The sequence below is a fragment of the Eleutherodactylus coqui genome, chromosome 4 (genome assembly GCF_035609145.1).
Source record: "Eleutherodactylus coqui strain aEleCoq1 chromosome 4, aEleCoq1.hap1, whole genome shotgun sequence".
NCBI lineage: Eukaryota > Metazoa > Chordata > Amphibia > Anura > Eleutherodactylidae > Eleutherodactylus > Eleutherodactylus coqui.
The window spans coordinates 127538255-127560500 of record NC_089840.1 but is presented as its reverse complement, the minus strand read 5'-3'; the positions used below and the strand labels follow the sequence as shown (position 1 = coordinate 127560500).

Sequence of the window (22246 nt, the reverse complement as noted above, 5' to 3'; positions counted from 1 at the left end):
TAATGCCAGGTGCAACGGTCTGCAGAGGCGATTTTGAGAAAAAAAAAATCCCACTGCTAACAGCAGCCAACACACAGCTATCAGTGGCCCTAATAAGGACCTTTGGGGGGTCTTGAAGCCTACACTAACTACCAATTCTTTCCCTACAGCAGCTCCGGTATAAACAGCACTGTCCCTCATCTAACTCACACCGCATCTGAGGCGAGCCGCGGGAGGGGCCGACTTTTATATTAGGCGAACACCTGATCTCGCCAGCCACTCACAGCAGGGGGGTGGTATAGGGCTTAAACGTTGCAGGGGGAAGTTGTAATGCCTTCCCTGTCTTTCAATTGGCCAGAAAAGCGCGCTAACGTCTCAGGGAAGGAAGTGAAAGTAACCAGAACACCGCATGGTGTTCGTCACGAATAACGAACATCCCGAACACCCTAATATTCGCACGAATATCAAGCTCGGACGAACGCGTTCGCTCATCTCTAGTTATTAACATAGTGTGCCATTATAATTGCATGTTAATACAAGGCGGTACTCAAGAGAAACAGGAATCACGCCTGCAGAAGGCATTGACATGTCATGCCAGTCCAATGGCAGAGGGCACTAAGGGATGATTGCCTTGGTTCAGACATATATCAATGGGTTTTTATATATTTTGTAAAGTTTCTGTGCAGGTGCTTAATATTGTTGGATTAGATTGTTAGCTGAGCGGTGAGCATGTTTGAATGGTGATTGATTGGTTAATTGACTTCGATGAGCTACATCAAAGAACTTGGCTATGCTTTCACTTTACAATGCCTGTCATTGAAAGCCTATGTTTGTATAGTGTCTTGGCCCCCATTCATCATATATACTGGAAAATCTCCCAATGCACACCTTGAATTGAGTCTATGACAGATGCCTAACAGTGTCTTCTATCACTCATAAGCTATAACAGTATCTGCTTAATGGATATGCCATGAGCTTTTCAGTAGCTTTTCATGATGTATCTGTTAAAGAGATATCATTATAGCCTATGGGTGGCGGATGCCATTGTTAGGCACCCGTTTAATGCATCTGTCACTCATAAGCTATAATGGCATTAAGGGGATTTAATGGATATGTTATGAAAAGTTATTGAAAGCTTCCAGTGCATAGGTTTAATAGATGACTGTGATGTTATAATGTGGCATCCATCACCCATAAGCTACTATCTTAGAAAACAACATATACCTGTAAGTAACATATACGTTTTTACTGGATTATGCGGGATCGAATAGCGTAGTCGATTTCACTATTCAATACTTTTTTTGTGGTATACAGACATATCCGGCCAGACAGATGCCAAAAAGACACTCTTTGAGCCTCCATTTGACTATGGAGCCATATTGACACGTGTTGTGTGTGTCTGGATCTATCCCGGCATAGACACTAAACAAAAATCATGATGTCAACATAGCCTAAGGGCGGATGCACGCAAGCATATTTGCAGGGGAGAGCGGGGAGGAACGGGGGGAGATCTCTCTCGCACTCACTTACCCCACGTCTCCCCTGCTCACTCACGCAACTCACTGCTCTCCCCCGCCGGCACCCGAATCTTTTGAGATGAGCGGGCAGGTACTCAAGTAGTTTGCCTTAGCGAGTACGCTCGCTCATCTCTAGTTGAAACCCTTTTTGAGTCAGCTACAAAAAGTTGCACTGAAAAGTGGTCTTGAAGGACCATGGTCTTCTCAAAGAATATGGCTAGCATGCATATTATATGGCGGAACTGAACATATGCCATAGGATAGCTGGCCTGGATAAGGGGATGGTCTTCACAAACAGTTGGTCTTTTAGAGAGGTTTCACTGTATTTGGTATTGCCGTATTTATAGCAATCCATAGAACAAAGTTATTATTTCTAGGACGGTAAAAAAAAACGTCCCCCCAAAAAAGGTGGGAATTTTTTTTTTTACATTTCCTCCTAAAAGATAAATAAAAGTTAATAAATTATATGTGCCCCTATAAAAACAAGCCCTCATATAACGTTATCAATGGAAAATTAAAAGTTATGGGTCTTGGAATGTAACAAGAAGTAGATTTTAAAGAATTGCTTTGACCTTCGGGCGCAAAAGAGGCCAGTCTTTAAGGCATTAAAAAATATTATGTTTGTCCTTCATGGATGGTAGACGTTCTGGAATATAAGAAACTTTATCTACTGCCAACTGCAAAACTTCCTCTTCTGGAAATCACTATTCATATCAAATATTGCCTCAAAATCTTAAATGCCACCAACGTCTATGTCAGTATTGCTATTTCCTGCAACAATTTAACAGCCTTGGTCATTGGTCATTGTGATTGACCTCATCTCACATTATTAGCCTCCCATTTCATCTTTCTTTTCCTCAGGAAATTGGAAAAACTTAAATACAGTAAATGAAAGCTGCTTTGACATTTAATAAGGCACAAAAATTAAAACTGTAAGAAAACTTTTGAGTCAAAATAGTGCAGTCCGCTGCTTCACGTGATACCTATCTACCGTTCATATTTTGACCTCTTCTCTATATCTCCTTGGCTTCTCTTGACAGCCAGAAGCACACAAATGCCTGCTGGTTATATCTGAATGTACCACAGATAATTGGATTTTCTGATCTTTGGCAAATAATCTTTATGCTAACATTAGCTCACTGTAGTTTTCCTGTTGGAGAGGAAATTAAATCTCTGTTCACTTTATCTGCTGACTTTCCTTTTGACAGACTGGCCATTCTTTCTTTATCTTCCCTGTTTCATTTCTACTTTGTGCAGTATAGAGTTTGTAACTGGTTGACTTTTTACTTGGGATACAATGATACTTCAATGATACACAAGCCATGAAGCTGACTTTGCATTGCCACTCTCGAAATATCAAAATGACACAAGAGAACCTGGAGAAGTTAAACTTACATTCATCTTGTCAATGAATCAGCCCTTTGATGTTGTCCCTGCATTGTAATGCTTTATGGAGAGATTTCCAGTACAAAAAGAGTTCAGGAAATCCGTAGTGTTTCTCAGGTTCCGTTCTCATCAGAGTTGGTGTACATTGTGCCATAGTTATAATCCTGCAAGAATGGGGAAAGCAAGTGAACTGATTTATCGTTTGAATGAGCGAACAAGTGAACCATGTCAGAGTTTACTCATTTGCTCTCGTATCGGACTGTCTAAACAGAGTGCACATCGTTGGCTTGTTCAAAGAAGAAATCGTTCAAAATCGTTCAGTCGTTCACATTCACTGTATTTGTGAATGATAGAGACTGAATGAGCGCTGTTTAAACCAAACGATAAGTCAACGAGCCAATGATAAGTTTTATGCATACACTAGCTTACCCGTCGCGTGTTGCTGCGAAGACAGACAGACATTCATTCGTTTTTATATATCTAGATAACAACCAATCACAGCGCAGCTTTCATGTTACCTCAGTGGTATAATATATAACAACTAGAGATGAGCGAACGTACTCGGATAGGCACTACTCGTCCGAGTAATGTGCCTTATCCGAGTACCTCCCCGCTCGTGCTGAAAGGTTCGGGTGCCGGCACGGAGCGGGGAGCTGCAGGGGAGAGCGGGGAGGAACGGAGGGGAGATCTTTCTCTCCTTCTCTCCCGCCCGCTCTGCCCCGCTCCCCGCTGCGACTCACCTGTCAGCAGCGGCAGCTCCCGAACCTTTCAGCACGAGCGGGGAGGTACTCGGATAAGGCACATTACTCGGACGAGTAGTGGCTATCCGAGTACGTTCGCTCATCTCTAATAACAACCAATCACAGCGCAGCTTTCATGTTACCTCAGCAGTAAGAGAAATAACAACCAATCACTGCGCAATTTTTATTCTGCCTCAGCAATATAAAAAATAGCAACCAATCACAGCGCAGCTTTCCTGTTACCTCAGTGGTATAATATATAACAACGAATCGCAGCACAGCTTTCATGCAACCTCAGTAGTATAAGAAGTAGCCACCAATCACAGCACAGCTTTCATGTTACCTCAGCAGTATAAGAAATAGCAACCAATCACAGCACAGCTTTCATTTTACCTCAGCAGTATAAGAAATAGCAACCAATCACAGCACAGCTTTCATTTTACCTCACCATTCTCAATATCCAGCAATTGTCTTGCGAAACGTTCGGCGGATGCATCATTTTGTGATTGAACACTCATCCCGTTGCTCATAATGCCTCTTGCTTTCGTGCTTGAGATGGAAATCAAACGATCTTTGTCTGGGGGGCATAACTGTCGACGATGCTCGCACGCGCGCCACCTATCGTAGGATAGTTGTACTATGCCTATAATCTTCCCAGGAGTGTACTCAGCAACTTCCCAAAGTCTCATGGCAATTGGATGAATGGTGCAGTAATGCATAAAGGACAGACAGACAGACATACATTCATTTATATATATCAGGAAGTGAGAGAATTAGATTCCGTACGTAAAATTTGGACGCTAATTGTTTTGCGCTTAGAATTGAATAATCGACTTGGGACCCACTAGCTTTTCCTATTTATGACATATTCAATGCCCATGCCAAATTTAATGTTTCTATGTGAGAAAATGACATTCCGTACGTAAAATTTGGACGCTAATTCTTTGGCGCATAGAATTGAATAATCGAGTTGGGACCTATTAGCTTTTCCTATTTATGACATATTCAATGCCCGTGCCAAATTTCAAGTTTCTATGTGAGAAAATTACATTCCGTACGTAAAATTTGGACGCTAATTCTTTGGCGCATAGAATTGAATAATCGAGTTGGGACCTATTAGCTTTTCCTATTTATGACATATTCAATGCCCGTGCCAAATTTCAAGTTTCTATGTGAGAAAATTACATTCCGTACGTAAAATTTGGACGCTAATTCTTTGGCGCATAGAATTGAATAATCGAGTTGGGACCCATTAACTTTTCCTATTTATGACATAATCAATGCTCGTGCCAAATTTCAAGTTTCTATGACATTGGGAAGCGAGAAAATTAGATTCCGTACGTAAAATTTGGACGCTAATTCTTTAGTGCTTACAATTGAATAATCGAGTCGGGACCCATTAACTTTTCCTATTTATGACATAATCAATGCTTGTGCCAAATTTCAAGTTTCCATGACATTGGGAAGCGAGAAAATTAGATTCCGTACGTAAAATTTGGACGCTAACTCTTTGGTGCTTAGAATTGAATAATGGAGTCGGGACCCATTAATTTTTCCTATTTATGACATAGTCAATGCTCGTGCCAAATTTCATGTTTCTACAACATCGGGAAGTGCTCTAGCAGTGTACAGTATGTGTTCACTGTACAAGCCTAGGATAAGATAATGTAACTGCTAGCTTCAGCATTTAGCAATTTTATATGCTCACATGTAAATTTAAAATAATGTAACTGCCATGTCCATTGTAACTTTTAGAATAATTTAATGATTGCCGCATTGGGAAAAACCAAACCCATCTGTCATACAATGATTGGCTGTGTTTGCTCATGATCAGCCTCTGCTACAGTGTCTTTTTCTATATCTACCTTAGACTCAATTCAGAGCTTCAGAAAAGGAAGCAAATCTTGAAACGCCACCTATCTGTTTCATGTCTTCTCTGGTGTACCAGCAAATTTGGCATACCTGACTGATGAGGCTTCGATGTGCCTTGAGTATCACCTAAAAGTGGGGTATTTCTTTAACACTAATAAAGCAAGAAACAAGGTTTTTATTTCCCATTTTGTTTTATTACACTGAGTTAATGACATAAGCAAGGCACCTGTCATGGTCTGTTGGTTGCGAGGCGGTTGCGGTCTCAACGCATAGATGGACTGGCTGCACTGTTCCAATCTGTCTCACAAGTTGTTTATGTTTTTGTGATTTGTTATATCTTTAGGTGTTACTTTGGTCCTTTGTCTCTACTCCTTCAGTGTTTCCCCATCGCTAATTTTGTTCTCTTCTTTCATATGTTGATTTTATCATGGTGTTTGTTGAACTCTTTCTGTCCAATTGTATTGCCATTATTTAAGTCTGCTTCTGGGTTTGGTTGTTGCTGATTATTTTCTTAGTCTGTATGGAGAGAGGACGTGTTTGTGATGGAAGAGTTCTCCTGAGTTGTATTGACCTCTCATAGAAGTCAATAGAGTGTTCTCCTATGTTCAGGTACCTACTGTAAAGCATATCTTTGGTACTGCTGTTGCAGTAGCTCCTCATCATCATGTAAAATAATGCATTTTTATTTTTTCCAAATTATTGTAAATTTGTAAAAATATGATGATGTATTCCCTGTTATATCTTTTTGCAGAACACTTAAAATATGGTTGAGAAAATAGAGTGCATGCAGTTGACTTTGCAAGCAGGGCTTCCCATTATGTTGGGATGAGAATGGATTCTGTTTCCCCACCCTAAAGGCGTCCTGTGTTTGCTTTATTGCCCCACACTTTTGTATAATCCCTTTAATGTGCAGTTTCTATGACAATGGCAGAGTGTGCCTACCTTATCATTCTGGCGGCTTTTGCTTTTAGAGACCTAGTTCACCGTAGAGAACAAAACATGTTACCATATGGCTGACAAGATAGTCTCAAGTCTGAAATTGATTTTCTTTTTGCAGCACAAAAAGCTTTTTCTATCCTATAGGCAAACAGAATAATGTTTATATCCATATTCGATGCTACAATGTGCTGCTTACACTGCAGGTATGAATTATTATGGTGCATTAGCACTTTAATACTCGGGTTAAAATTCTGCACCTGCTATCTGTCTTATGAAAAAACATGTTCCCCAAATTGTAATAAACACCTTTATTACATTGTATGGTGAAGAGAAAAGACACGTTTTTTACAGTTAATGTAAACCAATCTTGATGATTCCTGCCTTCTGTCATGTAGCATTGCAGAGGTTTTATATTTAGGAATTACAATGAGGTCCCAATGAGGAGAAACTCAATTGCACATTCTGCTCCAGTTACTGAGAAAGTAAACAAAACTTTACTTGAAAGCATAAAAGGTGCATGGCATTGCTATCTCAAAAACCCAAATCGTCATGAACGCACTGGCAACATGATCCTTGTATACAGTTGTGGAGTCCAATTAGATTCTTTATAGTGAAATGGGATTTGTACAAGGGGTTGCCTTTGGACCACAACCACTGTCCATATGCCCTCCTTATTTATAGGCCCTATGGTGCCTATAAATGACTAGGGCCTCGTTTAGACGAGCGTGGCTTTAGGGTAGAATAGGCGCATCAAAAGATCGCTGCTCCACTGCATAAAAATAGCGTGAACGGGCGATATTCAGCTATTAAGTCTCCAGCTTAATTAGCTGTGAAATTGCCGGTTCACGTGTGTGTTATCCAGCCCTCATAGGAGTCTATGAAAACTCTTACACATCATGCACCAAAGATAGGTCAGGTCTCATCTTTTTACGCAGCACAGACCTTAGATGCGTGCATTGCAGTCGCATGTTCTGCCTTTGTTAGGTTCGAGTTTTTCGTGCGTCTAAAATTCCTTTATCTGAACATTTATATAGGAAACCATTGGTTCTACTAGATGCAATTTTTTCACGTGCCTATTCTCAGCTAAAACTGCTCATGTGAACAAGACCTAAGGTGAACAGTGGGGCCTATAAATGACTAAGGGGCTAAGCGGGGTCGTTTTAATTACTTGCAGAGAAAGAATGGCCTTATTAATTACTCAGGGGGGCACAGTGGGATTTTTTAAGTACTTCAGGCAGTACAGTGTAGGACATAGGTTTATTAAGGGGTATAGTGTGTGGCGTTATTATATTCAGGGGCAAGATATGCAACACTGTTATATTCAGCGGACAATATTTCTGGTGTTTGTCTTAAAATCGTATGTGAAATAGTGTATTTATTCAGACTGGGAGGTATTATTTCACATTAATGCAACCTTATATAGCAAGGGCAAACCTGACTTTGTAATTTATCCCTGTATTGATCTTGATTCTTGAGCTGTATTTATGTATGAAGCTTGATTCTGGTGCTATATGTATGGTATAAGCTTGGTTATGGTATTGTATGCATGTAATGAGCTTGGTTCCAGTGCTATATTTAGGTACTGATCTTTGTTACCAGGCTCTATTTATGTAATGAAAATTATTCTAGATTGATCCCATTTATATATACTTGGAATATTGTAATTGTTTTATTTGATTATTAGGTAGTGAATAGAGCTGAGCGAGCACGCTCGGATAAGTAAGTTACTCGAGCGAGCCTCGCTCTTCTTGAGTAACTTCATTCTTGTCCGAGCACGCTCGGGGGGGTGGGGGGGGTGGGTAGCGCTCATCTCTAATAGTGAACTTTTTCTGTAGTGCAGTTTGTTGTGGTCACCTCACACGAATATTTTAAGCAGAATTATGGGGAATTTGTTGCTAAAAATGTGATGCCCACCATTGGTCCCACTTCACTTGCTGTAGACTGGCTCTTCAGCTGTTGCAGTTTTCAGACCTCCCTATTGTTCCCGATTCACATTACTGTCCCACTTTCCGAGGAGTTCTGCGTATTTCCCTGTTCGCCTTATCACTGCCTGTTCTAGCAGGAAACAGAAAAGACAAAAACATAGGGTAAAATGTCAAAAGATACAAGATATAATGTATACCTGAAAGCTAAATAAGACAGCCATGCCTCTATGTTCAGTTATTAGCTTAAACAGTTATTATCCTCTATCACTTATGTTGGCTGTTATACAGGAATAAGCATTCTGGCCGTGGAAGGTAAATTGTATATCATCTCAGGGTCTACACTTGTGATTTCTTTAGGTCTTTTTTTAGGGGTAAGATAATTTTTGGGTAAAAATGATAGGCAAAGATATATGTCATTTTTATCTATCAAAAAACACACAGAGGGATGGAGAAAAAAAGATGAAAAAACATAATTGGCAACATTATTGGTTTAAAGTAGTGTATACTGAGTGGATGAAAGACCTTGGGGCATAGGGTGTCGATTATGACTCTATTGCCCAAGGGCTCGCATAAATCTGGAGCCGGCCTTGCTATATTTGATCGTTTGTCCCCCATGGATTCTGAATCGGGCTGCGTGAAGACCAGTTAAATTAACACCAATCTCTGGACACCATCAGAACAATATCTAACAATGTAAAAGAACATTTAGACTTGCTTTCTGATAACTTTTCAAAAAATCAATAAAGCCGAGACTTTGTAAAACATGTTTAAACTGGAACTCTCATCTCTATAGAGTAATTGTAGAGACATCTGTTGCCAATGTTTATGGCTTAACCACCGTCAAGCTTACTTTTTAGTTTTTGAAATGATTTCTATTTTTACTTTGCCTCGAAGTGAAATCTTTTTCTCTTGATGACCCTTCCAGTACAGAATTGTCAGTGTAGATAAACAGTTCTGTAGCAAGACTTATTAATAATGCATGGCCCTGTTATCAGCCCAAGTACACTTGGCCCTTAAAAATGTAAGATCACTGTTGATAGAAAAAGACAAGAGAGTGAAATGTAACCTTTTGTTTCCTGATCAGATGGATGATACTCATTTTCACATTGATTCTCATTCATCACGAGGGTTCTAGTAATATATTATCTTTCTTCTTATCGGGTCCGATCTGCTCTAAACTTATTCAAAATCACAGAGGTAGAATTAGCCAGAAAAATGCACATATTTTTTTAAATGACACAATATAATAATGATGACTACTGCGGGAAAAATATGGATCTGTCAGCATGTAAATGTTAATCTGTTAGTTTGCATCTATTTGTGGAAGCCGGCAGCCTGAGATTATCTTGCCTGTCCAATTAAACAATGGAATAAGTTGAAAAAAATTATTGTATATGAAATCTGTGAACCTAAAGTACATTTTCATTTTTCACTTATTATATATTTTAACCACTTGCCTATCACTGAATGACAATTTATTTTGCAGCAGTAAGCCAACAGTGAATGGCTATTTTCGAGCAGTGGCTGTCTTAACTGTCTTTTGTCATTCACTGGGAGCATGTCCCACTGCAATCATGCGATCACAAGGTGCTAATGGGTTGCCATGGCAGTCAGTGGCTTAACAAGGGGCTCAAGCATTCTATGACTAAATACCTATTAGGCCATACCAAAAACAAAGTCTAATAGATGGCTTATCAGTTCACTACTGACAGGCAGTGGTCAGGGTTGTATATGCCACTATGCACTGTAGGGCCAGTACCTAGAATGGTCTTTTACTAATTTGAGATCTAGGTGTTACACTAAGAGCACACCAGCACCATTGAGGAAGATGGAAGTGCCACAGTTACGTACCTCAAGTCACCAAAGCTAACTATCAGTGTAAGTAGTGCAGTTACACTGTTTTCTGTTGTGCATGGAAAATATGTTGTCTTCATGGGGGTAGCATGAAGCACTATTATGGAATGGGGTACCATTATTGAGTGGACACTATTACTGAGTAAAGGGCACTAAAACAGCACAATTACTGAGAGAGGGCACTAAGGGGTTACCATTACTGAGTGTGAGACACTACAGGATTACCATTGCTAAGTGGAGGGCATGGGGCAGTATTACTGTGCATAAGGCACACACTGGGGGCAATATCACTGTGTGGGGGACTATTTTTGTGTGGCATATGAGGGGGAGCACTACTATTATAGGGGCACTAAGGTGCCACTATTTGTATGTGACGCAATATTTTTCTGGTGTACTGAGAAAGGCAGCAAACTCTGTAGAGATAGCTCATGGTCAAGAGAAATGATCATAGCAGTCTGGATTAGAAAGTGAAGAAAACAGAAAGTGACAGACTACAATCTGAGATGCGTTTGCAAGTTACTGGATTTATTCTACATTTGACTGCAGCTGATCAATATTTTATGGTGGCATTATTCAGTTACAATATGATGGGCAGCTATTGTATGCTGGTATTACTCATTTACTGTATAGCTGCATTATTTTAGCCCTTGTGTTAATTATTTTGAGGGTAGGGTTAAACATTAGTATGTAAACAGATACCAGGAAATGAATCATCAGCCCTAGAGATGACCGATTATTTTTAAAGCTGTTGTTACGTGTGCTGCTGGGATCTGTAGTTCAAGGCTTCCTAGGAGCACAGCTACAGGTGGTTGAGGGTTAATTGAGCTGGCTGGGTGTGGTACTTCCTGCTAGCCAATCTCCTGGGTCTGTGCTCACATATAAACCCAGCTCCTGGTCAGTCTGTGTCTAGTGTTAAGGGTAAGCAGTCATGAATCCTTGTCTGTTGCAAGCTTGCTGTGTGATCTGTGTCTTGCTGGTTCATGTCCGTTTGTACGTTTAAATTCTGTCAGTTTTGTGTTAGCTTGCTGTGTGACCTGCTATCTGTGTCCTGTCCTGTTGCAGCTTGCTGTGTGAACTGTGCCCGGTTCTGCTGGACTCCTGGTTAGTGTAGGGACTAGCAGTATAACCAGGAGCCGTGAAGTGGCCTGCTAGCTTCCATGTTTTGTACAAAACGTCAACTAATACCTGGTATTTATATTCAGCTTAATCTGCTATTAGTGGTTGTATTTTGGCTGCTGTATGCTGTGTATTCTGACTTGGTGTGTCCTGTTGTTCAGTCCCTGTCATGTGGCATGTGAATGCATCCTGTTCTGTTGCGTGGCTCCTAGGATCAGCTAGGGCCCAGATCTGAAGACAGCTGGGCTGCCCTTATTGGGGCAATGATCCCCGCTTTGGTAGGGCCATGACATTCCTCCTGGTAGCAAAGGGTCAGTTGGTTGAAACCCGTGTGCGTACCCAGTCCGTTCCGGTCACGATGGTGTGGGCCCCATGCTTACTTTACATACACGATCGTAACAGCTGTGCTGGAAAAATCATAAGGCATGCTCCAAATCTTTGAAGCTTCAAATGGAACAAGCTAAGCTATGAGGAGGCTGTGCGATGCATGCTACTAAGCTTATCCATCCTGGAAGAAGCAGCTTTTGACTCTACAAAGGAAGACTAAACAACTTAGGCCAAGCTATTTAAGACTTGGAGTTAGAAAAAAACGGGAAAGAGTGCGCTTCTATGATGAGTCAACAATTGAAACAATAGATGCTTGTACATGAGGAGGAATCCGGGAGAAGAATTCCTAGAGGACTGTGTTGTCCAAAAAGTTACACATCCGGACAAACTGATGGTCTGGGCTGTCATGTCGGTAAAGAATCCAGGTCATTTGCACAAAAGGAATGAAGGTTCAGTTTCAGTATCAGAATGTGATTGAAAATCATTACTTTATTAATCTAATATAAAAAAAGCCAATAGGCTTCTTCTTGCACCACAGTTTAACCCCTTTGCTTTACCTTAGGAGGATGGTTTTGGTGTCATTAGAGTTCTTAAATCCTCGCCACCGACGTAAAATCATAAAATTTGAGTTGGAGACATTCAGTGAGCTGTGAGGCCAGGTCAAACTTCTTATGTAAAGTCTCAGCACGGAGCGCCGCTTCCGGGAGTTGGCCTCCCATCCTGCCAGTCACAGGCCGGGGTTGTTGTTCCAGGGAGAGAGGCAACAACCCTCCGCTGCCCTCACTGCGCAGGCACTAATACTTTCCTCCCACTAAAATGTGATCAGCTATAGCTCTTCCAGAAAACATCAACTCCTCCGCCATTAAGACTTGATATGAAATAAGTGAACTGAAATTTCTGGAGCTGGCAATGTCTCTGCCGCCCGCCTGATTAACACAGTTGTTAGTGTATGGGAAGCAGCAGTGCTTGGGCAACTGGAGTGTCCCCTTTGTCAGCAATGCCAGGGAACACGGTGACCAGGAAGCCCCTGTCTAACCTTGAGGGCGGAGTACAGCTGGGAACAGTATATACTGTACTGCCGTGATATGACGGCACACACCTGCACTGCAGCCTCTCCACCCGCTGCTCACCTGTCACCAGCAAGGGTTGGTAAAGGAGAGAGTGAGGCGCAGATGAGCGAGAGCGTGCGGGGAGAGAAGAGAGAGAAAGGAGGGAAGAGAGAGAGTAAGGGGAAGAGAAGCAAGAGAGAGAGTGGGGGTGAAACAGAAAGATGGAGGAGAGAAGAGAGAAAGAGGGGGTGGGAAGAAAAGAGGGAGAGAGGTGGAAGAGAGGGAGGTAGAGAGAGGGGAATAGAAGAGAGATGGGAAAAGGGAAGATAAAGAGGGGGGGAGAGAGAGAGGGGGGAAAGAAGAGATTGGGGTGGGAGAAGAGAGAGAGAGGGGGGAATGAGAGAGAGAGGGGGGAAATGAGAGAGAGAGGAGATGGAGGGAGAGAAAATAGAGTGAAATGGGAGGGGGGAGAGGTGTGAGGGGAGAGAGAGGGGGGAAAGAAGACAGAGAGAGGGGGTAGGAAGGGAAGAGAGAAGGGTGGAGACAGATACAGGGAGAAAAGAGAGAGACTTTTTTTATTACATATCTGCTCCATTTTTGGAAGCATTTGATTTTTCCGTAGTGAATATCGGGTCAATCTAGTTAGTTAAAAAATCTAAGTGATACATTTCCTTTAGTAGATTTCAAGATATTTGGCAATTTAATCCAGAGTTTAATCTATACATTCACCAGTTCAGGGTAGTTTATCTTTACCTAATGTTATATTCATAAAAACCTATTGGTCTCAGACTTTAATGTCTCAGTGGATATGACAGGTTACTAACCCAACTGAAGGATCTTAGGACACATGTTTGTTACAGACAATATGCCTTTTCTTGCATATATTTTTAGATTGCAAGCAAAACTAAATGGCTTTTACTGGCCTGAGTTAGCTTTCTGCTTGTGCAGATCATTATTTCGTCCCTTGTATGGAACAGCTCAACATTTGGAAAAGCCGTCCATTCAAAAAGCAGGTTCTTTTATAGTGGAAAGTGCCAGGAGCAGTATGAGAGTACCCTGCAACCTCTATGTATTCAGTGTTTCTTTATATTACTTCACTTATTGCTCTTTCATATGTTATTTTTAGCTCTGGTCTTGCTTTTATTTTCCTTCTTTTGGAAATTGTCTATACAGGGAATAAAACAGCCTACAGCAGTCTGGATGTTGAATTCTCTTTTATAATTTATAGGCATGACATCATACTAATGAATAATTAAATAACTATTATTCATGGATGACATCACAAACAATAGGGATGTAAACCTTCAGTTCCTACTAACTTCCAGCAGGTGCTCTATTAACATGTTAATATATGACTACAACATTTTACAGTAAAAGTGATTAGACTGACATGAGGATAAGCATTCTGAGAGCACAACCAATGTATGTGAAAGAAGCTTGTATAGCTAATTAGATTTGGGGCATAAAATGATGTAATGGAGGCCTTACTGCAGGTTGTAGACTGGGTTTTCAGGGCCGAGATGAGAAATAGTAGTCCAGTGCCACATAGAACATCACGGACAGACGGTGAAGTTCTACTCAACTTCTCCTTGCTACAGTAGGAAACAGCTTAGTCAGGTTGAAGGGCACAAATGTTTCTCAGCTACCCTAGGAGGGCAGGGAGGAAAGTAGGTACTGATGAAGAGCTAATGAAAAGTCCTTTCTCAACTAACTCACTCAAAACAGTTGCTTCTTGCTCCAGCAACACACAACAAGCCATGGCTGCAGCTCTGACCAATTGAATCTTGTGGTGGCAATACATATTTTATGCTCTGCTTCCTTCTGCACTCTTTACACAATACTTCCTTGCTGGAAACTCAACAACCTGTTACGATTAACACTTTTTTCCACCACCACAGCCTTGCATTGGCATCTACTGTACTAGTGCAGAGGGCATACCAGACTTTGTAGCACATCACATGATTTTCATGTAGTACACAACATGTTTGACGCAACATAATAGCATACAGTATATAAATATAAATTCTGCAAGGTAAGAATGGTTTCAAGAATACAAGTGTTAGTTTATTAACAAAGCACAAAGTAATCAAATAGAAGAGAAGTTTATATCAAATCAATATTTGGTGTGACTACTAGAGATGAGCGAACGTACTCGTCCGAGCTCGATACTCGTTCAAGTATTAGCGTGTTCGAGATGCTCGTTACTCGAGACGAGTACCACGCGATGTTCGAGTTACTTTCACTTTCATCTCTGAGATGATAGCGCGCTTTTCTGGCCAATAGAAAGACAGGGAAGGCATTACAACTTCCCCCTGCGACGGTCGACAGTTCAAGCCCTATACCACCCCCCTGCAGTGAGTGGCTGGCGAGATCAGGTGTCACCCGAGTATATAAATCGGCCCCTCCCGTGGCTCACCACAGATGCATTCTGACAGAGATCAGGGACAGTGCTGCTGGTGCCGGAGCTGCTATAGGGAGAGCGTTAGGAGTTATTTTAGGCTTCCAGAACCCCAACGGTCCTTCTTAGGGCCACATCTAACCGTGTGCAGTAGTGTGGAGGCTGCTTTTTGCAGTGTTGCACTTTTTTTTTTTTTTTTTGTATATCGGCCGTGCAGAGCATTGCGTCCTGCAGTAATTTTACATTGTCCAGGGCCAGTAGTGGTGAGGCAGGGACAGAAGACATATTTAGTGTATATAGGCAGTGGGCCTTTCCAAAAACATTTGGGAAAAAAAATCTATTTGGGCTGCCTGTGACCGTCCTCTGTGTACTGGGTCTCTGCTGGGGGTAGTTGTCCTAATTCATACGCAGCCAGATAAGTGTTACAGCAGGCTTGCGCAAAATTCTTTCCTGCCTCTGTGTTGCCTCTTACATCACTGCTGTATTCCTGTCCACAAGTGTACTGGGTCTCTGCTGGGGGTAGTTGTCCTAATTCATACGCAGCCAGCTAAGTGCTACAGCAGGCTTGCGCAAAATTCTTTCCTGCCTCTGTGTTGCCTCTTACATCACCGCTGTATTCCTGTCCACAAGTGTACTGGGTCTCCGCTGGGGGTAGTTGTTCTAATTCATACACAGCCAGCTAAGTGTTACAGCAGGCTTGTGCAAAATTCTTTCCTGCCTCTGTGTTGCCTGTTACATCATCGCTGTATTCCTGTCCACAGTGAAACAGTCTGCAGTAATTTTACATTGTTCAGGGCCAGTAGTGGTGAGGCAGGGACAGAAGACATATTTAGTGTATATAGGCAGTGGGCCTTTCCAAAAACATTTGGGGAAAAAAAACTATTTGGGCTGCCTGTGACCGTCCTCAGTGTACAGGGTCTCTGCTGGGGGTAGTTGTCCTAATTCATACGCAGCCAGCTAAGTGTTACAGCAGGCTTGCGCAAAATTCTTTCCTGGCTCTGCTGTGCGTTCCGTAAGCGGTCAGCCTCCAACCACAGGCCAATAAGCGGCACATTTAATTACAGCGTTCTGTTTCTGCACTACTGGTAATACGAAAGCTGGGGGGTAGGGGTAGGCCTAGAGGACGTGGACGCGGGCGAGGCCGCGGAGGCCCAAGTCAGGGTGTGGGCACAGGCCGAGCCAGTGCGGTGGCCAGGCGTAGAGGCAGGGCCAGACCGAATAATCCACCAACTGTTTCCCAAAGCGCCCCCTCGCGCCATGCCACCCTGCAGAGGCCAAGGTGCTCTAAGGTGTGGCAGTTTTTCACAGAGATACCTGACGACCGACGAACAGTTTTGTGCAACCTTTGTCGCGCCAAGATCAGCTGGGGAGCCACCACCACCAGCATGCGCAGGCATATGATGGCCAAGCACCCCACAAGGTGGGACGAAGGCCGTTCACCGCCTCCGGTTTGCACCACTGCCTCTCCCCCTGTGCCCCAACCTGCCACTGAGATCCAACCCCCCTCTGAGGACACAGGCACGAGTGCCTACCAGCCTGCAGCCAATCCCTCACCTCCGCTGTCCTCGGCCCCATCCAGCAATGTCTCTCAGCGCAGCGTCCAGACGTCGCTAGCGCAACTGTTTGAGCGCAAGCGCAGTTACGCCGCCACGTACCCGCACGCTCAAGCGTTAAACGTGCACATAGCCAAATTTATCAGCCTGGAGATACTGCCGTATAGGCTTGTGGAAACGGAGGCTTTCAAAAGCATGATGGCGGCGGCGGCCCCGCGCTACTCAGTTCCCAGTCGCCACTACTTTTCCCGATGTGCCGTCCCAGCCCTGCACGACCACGGCTCCCGCAACATTGTACGCGCCCTCACCAACGCGGTTACTGCCAAGGTCCACTTAACAACGGACACGTGGACAAGCACAGGCGGGCAGGGCCACTATATCTCCCTGACGGCACATTGGGTGAATATAGTGGAGGCTGGGACAGAGTCAGAGCCTGGGACCGCTCATGTCCTACCCACCCCCAGAATTGCGGGCCCCAGCTCGGTGCTGGTATCTGCGGTGGTGTATGCTTCCTCCACTAAACCACCCTCCTCCTCCTCCTCCTCCAACGCAACCTCTGTCTCGCAATCAAGATGTGTCAGCAGCAGCAGCACGTCGCCAGCAGTCGGTGTCGCGCGGCGTGGCAGCACAGCGGTGGGCAAGCGTCAGCAGGCCGTGTTGAAACTACTCAGCTTAGGAGAGAAGAGGCACACGGCCCACGAACTGCTGCAGGGTCTGACAGAGCAGACCGACCACTGGCTTTCGCCGCTGAGCCTCCAACCGGGCATGGTTGAGTGTGACAACGGCCGTAACCTGGTGGCGGCTCTGCAGCTCGGCAGCCTCACGCACGTGCCATGCCTGGCCCATGTCTTTAATTTGGTGGTTCAGCGCTTTCTGAAAAGCTACCCACACTTGTCATACCTGCTCGGAAAGGTGCGCCGGGTCAGCGCACATTTCCGCAAGTCCAAGACGGACGCTGCCACCCTGCGGACCCTGCAACATCGGTTTAATCTGCCAGTGCACCAACTGCTGTGCGACGTGCCCACATGGTGGAACTCTACGCTCCACATGTTGGCCAGACTCTATGAGCAGCGTAGAGCTATAGTGGAATACCAACTCCAACATGGGCGGCGTAGTGGGAGTCAGCCTCCTCAATTCTTTACAGAAGAGTGGGCCTGGTTGGCAGCCATCTGCCAGGTCCTTGGAAACTTTGAGGAGTCTACCCAGATGGTGAGCGGGGATGCTGCAATCATTAGCGTCACCATTCCTCTACTATGCCTCTTGAGAAGTTCCCTGCAAAGCATAAAGGCAGATGCCTTGCGCTTGGAAATGGAGGCAGGGGAAGACAATATGTCGCTGGATAGTCAGAGCACCCTCATGTCTATATCTCAGCGTGTTGAGGAGGAGGGGGAGGAGCATGAGGAGGAGGGGAAGAGACAGCTTGGCCCACCGCTGAGGGTACCCATGCTGCTTGCCTGTCATCCTTTCAGTGTGTATGGCCGGAGGAGGAGGAGGAGGAGGAGGAGGATCCTGAAAGTGATCTTCCTAGTGAGGACAGCCATGTGTTGCGTACAGGTACCCTGGCACACATGGCTGACTTCATGTAAGGATGCCTTTCTCGAGACCCTCGCGTTACACGCATTCTGGCCACTACAGATTACTGGGTGTACACACTGCTCGATCCACGGTATAAGGAGAACCTTTCCACTCTCATACCCGAAGAGGAAAGGGGTTCGAGAGTGATGCTATACCACAGGACCCTGGCGGACAAACTGATGGTAAAATTCCCATCCGACAGCGCTAGTGGCAGAAGGTGCAGTTCCGAGGGCCAGGTAGCAGGGGAGGTGTAGAGATCAGGCAGCATGTACAGCGCAGGCAGGGGAACATTCTCCAAGGCCTTTGCCAGCTTTATGGCTCCCCAGCAAGACTGTGTCACCGCTCCCCAGTCAAGGCTGAGTTGGCGGGAGCACTGTAAAAGGATGGTGAGGGAGTACGAAGCGATCGCACGACCGTCCTCGGTGACGCCTCTGCCCCCTACAACTACTGGGTGTCGAAGTAGGACACGTGGCCTGAACTCACGCTGTATGCCCTGGAGGTGCTTGCTTGTCCTGCGGCTAGTGTCTTGTCAGAGAGGGTGTTTAGTGCGGCTGGGGGAATCATCACGGATAAGCGTACCCGCCTGTCAACCGACAGTGCCGACAAGCTTACACTCATCAAGATGAACAAAGCCTGGATTTCCCCAGACTTCTCTTCTCCACCAGCGGACAGCAGCGATACCTAAGCAATATGTAGGCTGCACCCATGGATGGAAGCATCGTTCTCTATCACCATCAAAAACGGGGACCTTTTTGCTTCATCAATCTGTGTATTCTATTCATCCTCCTCCTCCTGCTCCTGCTCCTGAAACCTCACGTAATCACGCCGAACAATTTTTCTTAGGCCCACAAGGCTCAGTCATATAATTTTTGTAAACAATTTTTATACGTTTCAATGCTCATTAAAGCGTTGAAACTTTCACCTGAACCAATTTTTATTTTAACTAGGCTACCTCCAGGCCTAGCTACCAATTAAGCCACATTAACCAAAGCGATTAATGGGTTTCACCTGCCCTCTTGGTTGGGCATGGGCAATTTTTCTGAGGTACATTAGTACTGTTGGTACACCAGTTTTTTGGGGCCCTCGCCTACAGTGTAATCCAATTAATTTTTTGCCCACCTGCATTAAAGCTGACGTTACATCAGCTGTGATGGGCAATGCAATGGGATATATTTATGTACCGCCGGTGGCTTCCTGGCACCCACCCATGCTGTGGGTCCACAGGGAGTTGTAACTGCATATGTCCACTTCTAAAGAACCCCAGTCTGACTGGGGCATGCAGTGTGGGCCGAAGCCCACCTGCATTTAATCGGACGTTACCTCAGCTGTGATGGGCACTGCAATGGGATACATTTATGTACAGCCGGTGGGTTCCAGGGAGCCACCCATGCTGTGGGTGCACACGGAATTCCCATTGCGGAGTTGTACCTGCCTGTGACTATTTATAAAAATCCGCGGTCTGACTGGGGCATGCAGACACCTTGACAGAATGAATAGTGTGTGGCACATAGGTTCCCCATTGCTATGCCCACGTGTGCAGCTCCTGATGGCGGTGGCACAGGATTATATTTCTCATTGCTTCTGTACAGCATTGTGGGCTATCGCCCCGCCCCTTTTAAAGAGGGTCGCATCCTACCCGTGCCAACCCTCTGCAGTGTGTGCCTGTGGTTCCTCCTCATGGCAGACGCACTTATAAATAGACATGAGGGTGGTGTGGCATGAGTACAGCTGAAGGCTGCGCAGGGACATTTTGGTGTGCGCTGTGGACACTGGGTCGTGCGGGGGGGTTGGGCAGCATGTAACCCAGGAGAAGTGGCAGCGGAGTGTCATGCAGGCAGTGATTGTGCTTTGCTGGAGGTAGTGTGGTGCTTAGCTAAGGTATGCATTGCTAATGAGGGCTTTTCAGAAGTAAAAGTTGTTGGGAGGGGGGGGGGCACTCTTGCCGCTATTGTGGCTTAATAGTGGGACCTGGGAACTTGTAGCCCCTCGCCTGCCCTGTCTGTTGCTGTGTCGTTCCCATCACTTTCTTGAATTTCCCAGATTTTCACAAATGAAAACCTTAGCGAGCATCGGCGATATACAAAAATGCTCGGGCCGCCCATTGACTTTAATGGGGTTCGTTACTTGAAACGAACCCTCGAGCATCGCGATAATTTCGTCCCGAGTAACCAGCACCCGAGCATTTTGGTGCTCGCTCATCTCTAGTGACTACCCTTTGCCTTCAAAGCAGCATCAATTATTCTAGGTACACTTGCACACAGGTTTTGAAGGAGCTTGACAGGAAAGGTGTTCTAAATATATTGGAGAACTAATCACAGATCTGTGGATGTTGGCTTGCTCAAATTCTTCTGTCTCTTTATGCATTTCCAGAAAGACTTGATGATGTTGAGATCAGAGCTCTGAGGGGGGCCATATCAACGCTTCTAGGACTTCTTGTTCTTCTTAACTCTGAAGATAGCTTTTAATGACATTGGTTGTATATTTGGGGTTGTTGTCCTGCTTCAGAATACATATAGAGCCAATCAGATGTCTTCCAGATGGTATTGCATGATTGATAAATATCTGCTTGTATTTCTCAGCACTGAGGACCCCATTAATCCTGACCAAATCCCCAACTTGATTTGTTGAGATGCAGCCCCAAACTTGCATGCTTCACTGTTGCCTGCAGACACTCATTAATGTGCCGCTCATCAGCCCTTTGGGGAATGAACTATCTTCTGCTACAGCCAAGCATTTCAAATTTTGACTCATCAGACTATTTTTGCATTTCAGGTTAACATTTCATAATATTTTTATGTTTTTAACTTACTTCTGAACCATTTCACTTGAACTTGAACTATGTTAATTTCAAGCAATCAGATTCCACCTCTAGAAAATGAAAGCACCTGGTTGCTTGCTATGGGTAACTAAGTGAGTTTCCTTTGCGTCAGTTTTGATTTATCTCCCTCAGTGAGTTAGTGAGTTATAAGCTGTTTTGATTTATCTCTCCCATTTAATTTTCACTCCTTTTCAGGCTTAACCAATTAACAATAATGGGTAAAGCCAGACTTAGCTTTGAACACAGGAAATTTATCCTTAAAGCAAGTGGGGTCATACACTTCTGTATGGCCATATTAATGCACTTTGTAATATACATCGTGCATTAATTATGAGCCATACAGAAGTTATTCACTTACCTGCTCCGTTGCTAGCGTCCCCGTCGCCATGGATCCGTCTAAATTCGCTGTCTTCTGGCGTTTTTAGACGCGCTTGCGCAGTACGGTCTTCTGCCTGGTGAATGGGGCCGCTCGTGCCGGAGAGCTGGTCCCGCGTCGTCATCGTAGCTCCGCCCTATCACGTGTGCCGATTCCAGCCAATCAGGAGGCTGGAATCGGCAATGGACCGCACAGAGCCCACGGTGCACCATGGGAGAAGACCTGCGGTGCATCGTGGGTGAAGATCCCGGCGGCCATCTTGGAGAAGGAAGAAAGAAGTCGTCGCAGAGCGGGGATTCGGGTGAGTAATATAGATTTTTTTTTTAACCCATCCCTTTGGTTTGTCTCGTGCCGAACGGGGGGCCTATTGAAAAAAAAAAAAAAACGTTTCGGCGCGAGACAACCCCTTTAAGTGCTACAGGAATTTAAAAAAACTGTTGTGCAAAGATAGTTTTAGACAGAGTTTCAAACAAATCCAGCTATGCAAGTTACTGTTACTTGAATTAGAGCTACGTTTGAAGCAGATAGAATGTCCACAAGAAATGTCCCGGAAGACCGCAGATATTGACAGGCCTCACAAAGCAAGAAAGCTTGATGGAAAAGTATCTCCAGAGTCCAACGAAATCTGTGCAGCAAGTAGGGTGTGAGACAGGAATTTCAAAATCAAGTGTCCATCTCATTTTGAAGAACTGCCATTGGAAACATTACATTCTAAGAATAGGCCTTGCTCTCAATCAAGATGATCTGGACCAGAGAATGCAGTTTTGCAAGTGGTACGTGACAAGATGTGCAGAGGATGCACAGTTTACAAGACCAATTTTA

General features: G+C 44.3%; 1 protein-coding gene across 1 annotated transcript in view; it reads left to right on the top strand.

Annotated features, from left to right (window-relative positions):
- The window catches only part of SYT6 (synaptotagmin 6), a 474646-nt gene that overhangs the window by 88719 nt on the left and 363681 nt on the right, over positions 1–22246 (top strand). The window lies entirely within an intron of this gene.